Raw genomic sequence first — 6,196 nt, 5'->3', positions numbered from 1 at the left:
CCCAAAAAAAAAAAAAAAAAAAAATCGTGCTGAGTGAACATTTTTTTGGGGGTTCTGTGAACTTGACTCTAGTTCTTACCTCATATGCATGTTCTCATTACAACTCTGTTTAATTTTGTATTTATGCGTTAATCTGCTTCGCATCATCATCTGCAATGATAGCATGGTACTTTAAAAAAATAGACAGATGTTATTGAAAGATATATTTACTTTATAAACCCCCGTAATCTCCTATTTATTTATTTATTTGGGGAGAAAAAGGATGGGACCGGCAGTGATACCCCCAGCCTAACTACTATCACTTATTAAAAAAAGAAAAAAAGGAAAAACAACGGCTATTACAAACAAAAACCATACTCTCAATTCCAAAAGTATGGTTTATCAATGTCTTTCTGTTTTGGACGTATTTTGGAACTTTACGATTTGGTGCTGGTGAGTTGCTAGAAGGTAGTTTTGTTGTATATCCTATAGTCCTAGGACTGGTATTTGAAAGTTGAGAAAGCCATTAAATGTTACAATTAGTTGATGGCATAAGAGCAACCATTTATAGGAGATGGACAAATTTTGTACCTATCAGATCATAGTACTATTTACAAAGGGATTGCAATCAGACCAGACGAGACGAGACGAGACGACACCCCTTGTGTCGACACGAAAGGCGGTCTTAGTCTATACGACTTACGGTGTTAATCGGCACGCTCTGACGAGACCAAACGAGACGAGTCCAGACGATACACCCCTTGTGTCGACATGAAAGGCGGTCTTAGTCGACACGTCCTACGGTGTCAGTCAACACGCTCTGACGACACCAAACCAGACGAGACGAGACGAGTCCAGACGAGACGACACCCTTTGAGTCGACACGAAAGGCGGTCTTAGTTGACACGTCCTGCGGTGTCAGTCGACACCGCCCTGTGATTCTTTTCTATTGTGTGATATTCTGTTAATATCTTGAGGGCTCACTTACCCCTTTTAGTTCCAACAATTATGTAACTAATCAGCTAGTTTTAAATTTTTATGTAACTAATTGATTCTCTTGTAATTCTATAAATATCTCCTAATATCAATGAAAAAGGCTATGCCATTATTTAGCAATTTCAATATTTTAACATGGTATCAAAGCCGTTCTAGATCTCCTGTTTTAGACCTCCTCCCGCCACTCCTTTGCAAACCCTAGCCGCAGTCTTCATTATGACAACTGATTCTCAGTTCACAATCATCCCCCAACCCAGAAAATCCAACCAAAAACCTTCAACTCATCAACACTTCCCATCAATACATCCATAAATTGACCTCCACAAATTATATTGCTTGGAAACTCCAGATTGAAGTCATTCTCATCGGCTATGACATCTACAAATACATAGATGGATCTCATCCATGTCCTCCTCGCACCATCACCACCAACAACGTTGAAGCTCCTAACCCAAATTTTCTGCATTGGACTCGACAAGACAAACTGTTGTTTGGTGCCTTAGTCGGTTTTATTTCCCCCTCTCTCATCCCTCTCATCCAATAGGCGATCACCTCCCACAAAGCATGGCAGACTCTCGCCAACACCTATGCTCGCACGACACGTAGTCACGTCATGCAAATCAAGGACCAGATCAAGCGAGCCACAAAGGGATCACAATCCGTTTTGGATTATATGCAATATGTTAAGTGCCAAACTAATCGCCTCGCTGCACTTGGCTAACCAATGGATCATGAGGACATCATTGAGAAAATCTTAGAAGGTCTCGATGATAACTATAGTCAAATCGTTGATATAGTGGAAGGTAGGGACAACCCCATCTCGTTTGACGAGCTTCATGAGAAACTCATCAACAGTGAACTCACGCTTCAGTAGTCGTAATCCATCTCAACCCCGCACCCCACTATAGCTAACGCTGCGTCAACCAAGTACAATAGTTCAAACCGCTCCTCGTCTAACAAGGCGCAATCTTCACACCCCACTCCAAGATGACAGCTGTCTCAGTTTCCGCAAGCCACGTCTCGCTAGCAGAGGCTGTATCTCGGCAAGTGTTAAGGATGCCGACAACAAGGACACACCGTCGCTCACTGTCCTCTCTTTCAGCTGGTACTCGCCTCCTCGCAAGGCATCCCTCGCACCTCGCACACTGGATCTCAGTGGCAACCAAAGGCGCATGTTGCCACAACATCAGATGTCAAAACCCCAACATGGCTTCTTGACAGTGGGGCATCCCACCATGTCACAACCGATCTCGACAACCTCTCCCTTCATGCTCCATACAATGGATCTGACGACATTATTATCGGTGATGGTACTAGGTTACACATTTCCAAAATTAGCTCCTCTTCTCTTAAAGTATCCTCCCGTACATTTAAATTACATGGTGTTTTATTTGTTCCTAACATGAAAATAAATTTTATTTTCATATCTCAATTTTACAAATCAAATAATACGTCTATTGAGTTCTTACCATCTTTCTTTCGTGTGAAGGATCTACAGCCAGGGGCAACACTGCTAGAAGGACAACCTAAAGATGGTGTGTATGAATGACCGACCTCGCAACTCGCACCTCGTCCTTCGGCCCACTCTAGTGTCAAAGTGTATTCTAGTGACTTGCATCATCGTCTTGGTCACCCATCTGAGTCAATCCAACGTCATATCATCTCTAAATTCGGTCTAGCTTTAGATTTATTTAATTCAAAGCAATCCCATTGTAATGATTGTCTTTGCAATAAAAGTCATAAACTACCTTTCTCTCAATCATCAACTGTGTCTACTTCTCGTCTGCAAACTATTTATTCTGATGTGTGGACTTCGCCTATTTATTCTGTCGATGGTTATAAATATTACGTTATTTTCGTAGATCACTTCACTCACTACATATGGCTTTACCCTCTCAAACGTAAATCTGATGTCGCCACTATTTTTCCTAGTTTCAAAGCCCTTGTGGAAAATTACTTCAAAAAGAAAATAGTAACCTTCTACTCAGATAATAGGGGGATTACATGAGTCTCAACAAATCCACTGGACTAGCGACATATATATCCACAAATGGCATCTCGCATCTCACCTCGCCACCTCACACTCCAGAATATAATAGTTTTTCGGAACGAAGACACTATTATATTGTTGAAACAGGTCTTTCCCTTCTCTCTATAGTTGTCTTACCACTCTCCTTCTGGTCATATGTCTTCTCCACTGCAGTCTACCTCATAAATCGTCTCCCTACACCCACTCTTCATATGATATCTCCCTTTCATAAACTCTTTAAGTCGCCACCAAACTACTCCAAACTTCGAGCTTTTGGCTGGTTGTGTTATCCTTGGCTTTGTCCATACTCGCCTCACAAACTTGCCAGTCGCTCCACGCCTTGTGTCTTCATTGGCTACTCCCTTACACAGAGTGCTTATATATGTCTTGATCCACAAACTCAAAAGACTTTCATCTCGTGTCATGTTCAATTTGTTGAGTCTAACTTTCCCATGTCTAAACTCAATCCGCATCTCACTCGCCCCGATGAGTCGACATACGACACCTGGATCTCACATCATGTCATTCTTCCGGCTTCATACACATCATCCGAAGCTTGTTCCAGTGACTCCCTGCCCGTCGATTCCAACACACAAACGGATATGGTAGAACACCAAACATTGCCTCTCGCCCTCCCTCTTCCTCTTCCCAACCCACCTCCTACCTCGCCTACCCCCACAAGCACATTGCCTCCATAACTACCCACCCTAATACCTGAACTAGCACCCAGTAACTTGTTAGCCATTCCCCTGGCCTTACCCCTACCTGTCCAAGTCTCAGACAACCCATTACCACCACCTTCGACCCGCACCTCGCCTATCATCACCCGTTCCCGAAATAACATTCACAAACCTATAAATAAACTTAGCCTCCCTGCTCAACTCGCCACAGATATTGAACCTACATGTGTAACTCAGGCTATCAAAGATAGCAGATGGTGACAGGCGATGTCTGAGGAGTTTAATGCCTTAGTTCGTAATGGCACCTGGGAATTGGTACCTCCTAATGGTGTGCAAAATATTATGGGGTGTAAATGGATTTTTTGACTTAAGCGCTTACCTGATGGCTCTATAGACAGGTACAAAGTTCGTTTAGTGGCAAAGATGTTTCACCAAAGACCAGGAGTGGACTATCATGAGACGTTTAGTCTGGTTGTAAAGCCGACCATAGTTCGTCTCGTCCTCTCGCCTGCCGTCAGGCTAGGTTGGGATCTTCGTCAAATCGATGTTAACAATGCCTTTCTACAAGGCACCATCACTGAAGATGTCTTCATGGCTCAACCTCAAGGTTTTGTTGATGTCGATAACCCACATCACGTCTAGAGATTGCGGAAGGCGATCTACGGTATCAAACAAGCCCCTCGAGCCTGGTACAATGAACTTCGACAGTTCCTTCTTGCATCTCGCTTCTCGAACTCAGTTGCCGACACATTCTTGTTCATTCTCAATGACAATAGCATAACAATCATGTTACTTGTCTACGTTGACGACATCATCATCACAGGTAACAATGCAGCATCAGTTTTGGACTTCATCTCGGTGCTCGCACATCGCTTCTCGCTCAAAGACCTCAGACCACTTGAATATTTCCTTAGAGTTGAAGTTGTTTCTCACCCTCAAGGTCTTCTCCTCTCACAGTGAAGATACAATGCCGACTTGCTGGCTCGAACAAAGATGACCGATGCTCGCACTGTCGCACTCCACTTGCCACCTCGCCCGTCCTTACACTTCAGTTGGGTACAACCCTTACTAACCCAACCAAGTTCCGAGCTATAGTTAGGAGTCTTCAGTATCTCTCCCTCACTCGACACGCTCTGACAACACCAAACCAGATGAGACGAGACGACACCCTTTGAGTCGACACGAAAGGCGGTCTTAGTCGACACGTCCTGTGGTGTCAGTCGACACCGCCCTGTGATTCTTTCCTATTGTATGGTGTTCTGTTAATCTCTCTATAGCTCACTTACCCCTTTTAGCTCCAACAATTATGTAACTAATCAGGTAGTTTTAGATTTTATGTAACTAATTGATTCTCTTGTAACTCTATAAATATCTCGTAATATCAATGAAAAAGGTTTAGCAATTTCAATACTTTTACAGTACTATTAATGCATCTAAGTAAAGTCGATCTGTTCTGTGGAGAAAATTATAGTCTTTTGTAGATGGGGATGCATCTTGTTGGATCTGAGATGCATGGACACGGTCCTAACACATCTTTCTTAATTTAACTGTGTGTTTGGATGAACTCTTATCCGCCATTGTTTAGATGATACGTAATGCTTTAATGAAGATTTAGGAGATATATAGTTGTGTTTTATATCATTACGTGCATAATTGATAGTGGAATGTAGTTATGGACACCAATGAAGAAAGTATTAGCTTTTTGGTTACATTAAATACTATATATATGTTGACGGTGAGATAATCAAAAGCTATATATTCGTGTCATTCATGCCTATCTTTGCTTTGTAGAATCTCTTTTCCTTTCCCTTTTTTGATCAGGATAATGGAATTTGGGCTGCATCACATAAACTTTATCGAAGAAAGTATTAAAGGAGCGAACACAAATAACTTAGATAAACCATGCATGCTAGATTTCAGAATAGAATAACCCACACACATATATAGAATAACACAGAGGAGCATCTCTGTAGATTGTGTCGACCTGATTCCAAATCCTTTATACCGTTATCCGCGAAACCTGTAAAGTTTGCTTCCTTCCTCTTGAACTAGTACTCAGCGGATGACTTTATACTTACATATCACGTCTTAATTTAAAAAGAAGAAGAAAATGTCTCGACAATATTTTTTGCTGCATTACCTGTCACTGGCAAGACTTGAGCATTAATATATTTGGATCTACTTAGGGAAGAAGTTTAAACCCCTTTACTTTGGTTGCTAACTTTACATCGTCATTGACTAAAACAAACTCTTAAAAAGATCTGCTTGGTGAATGTGCAACAATGCACGCAAGCACGCAATGATGTCGAAATTAACCAAAGGGCACCAAACAAAGTATAGTATTTTTTTCAGCGGGAAATTAAGCAGCATTTTCAGATATCCTAATTTTCTATGTCATGTTGCTTTCAGTCAAGTAAGAGTATGTGCAGGAGATACATATATATATTAAACACACACCATCAAAATATACAAATCCTAGCCAATCTGGGACTATACTTTGATATCTGGAGTA

Source organism: Asparagus officinalis, chromosome 8 (genome assembly GCF_001876935.1).
Source record: "Asparagus officinalis chromosome 8, Aspof.V1, whole genome shotgun sequence".
Taxonomy (NCBI): domain Eukaryota; kingdom Viridiplantae; phylum Streptophyta; class Magnoliopsida; order Asparagales; family Asparagaceae; genus Asparagus; species Asparagus officinalis.
The sequence above is the reverse complement of the archived record's forward strand: the minus strand, read 5'-3'. Positions refer to the sequence as shown.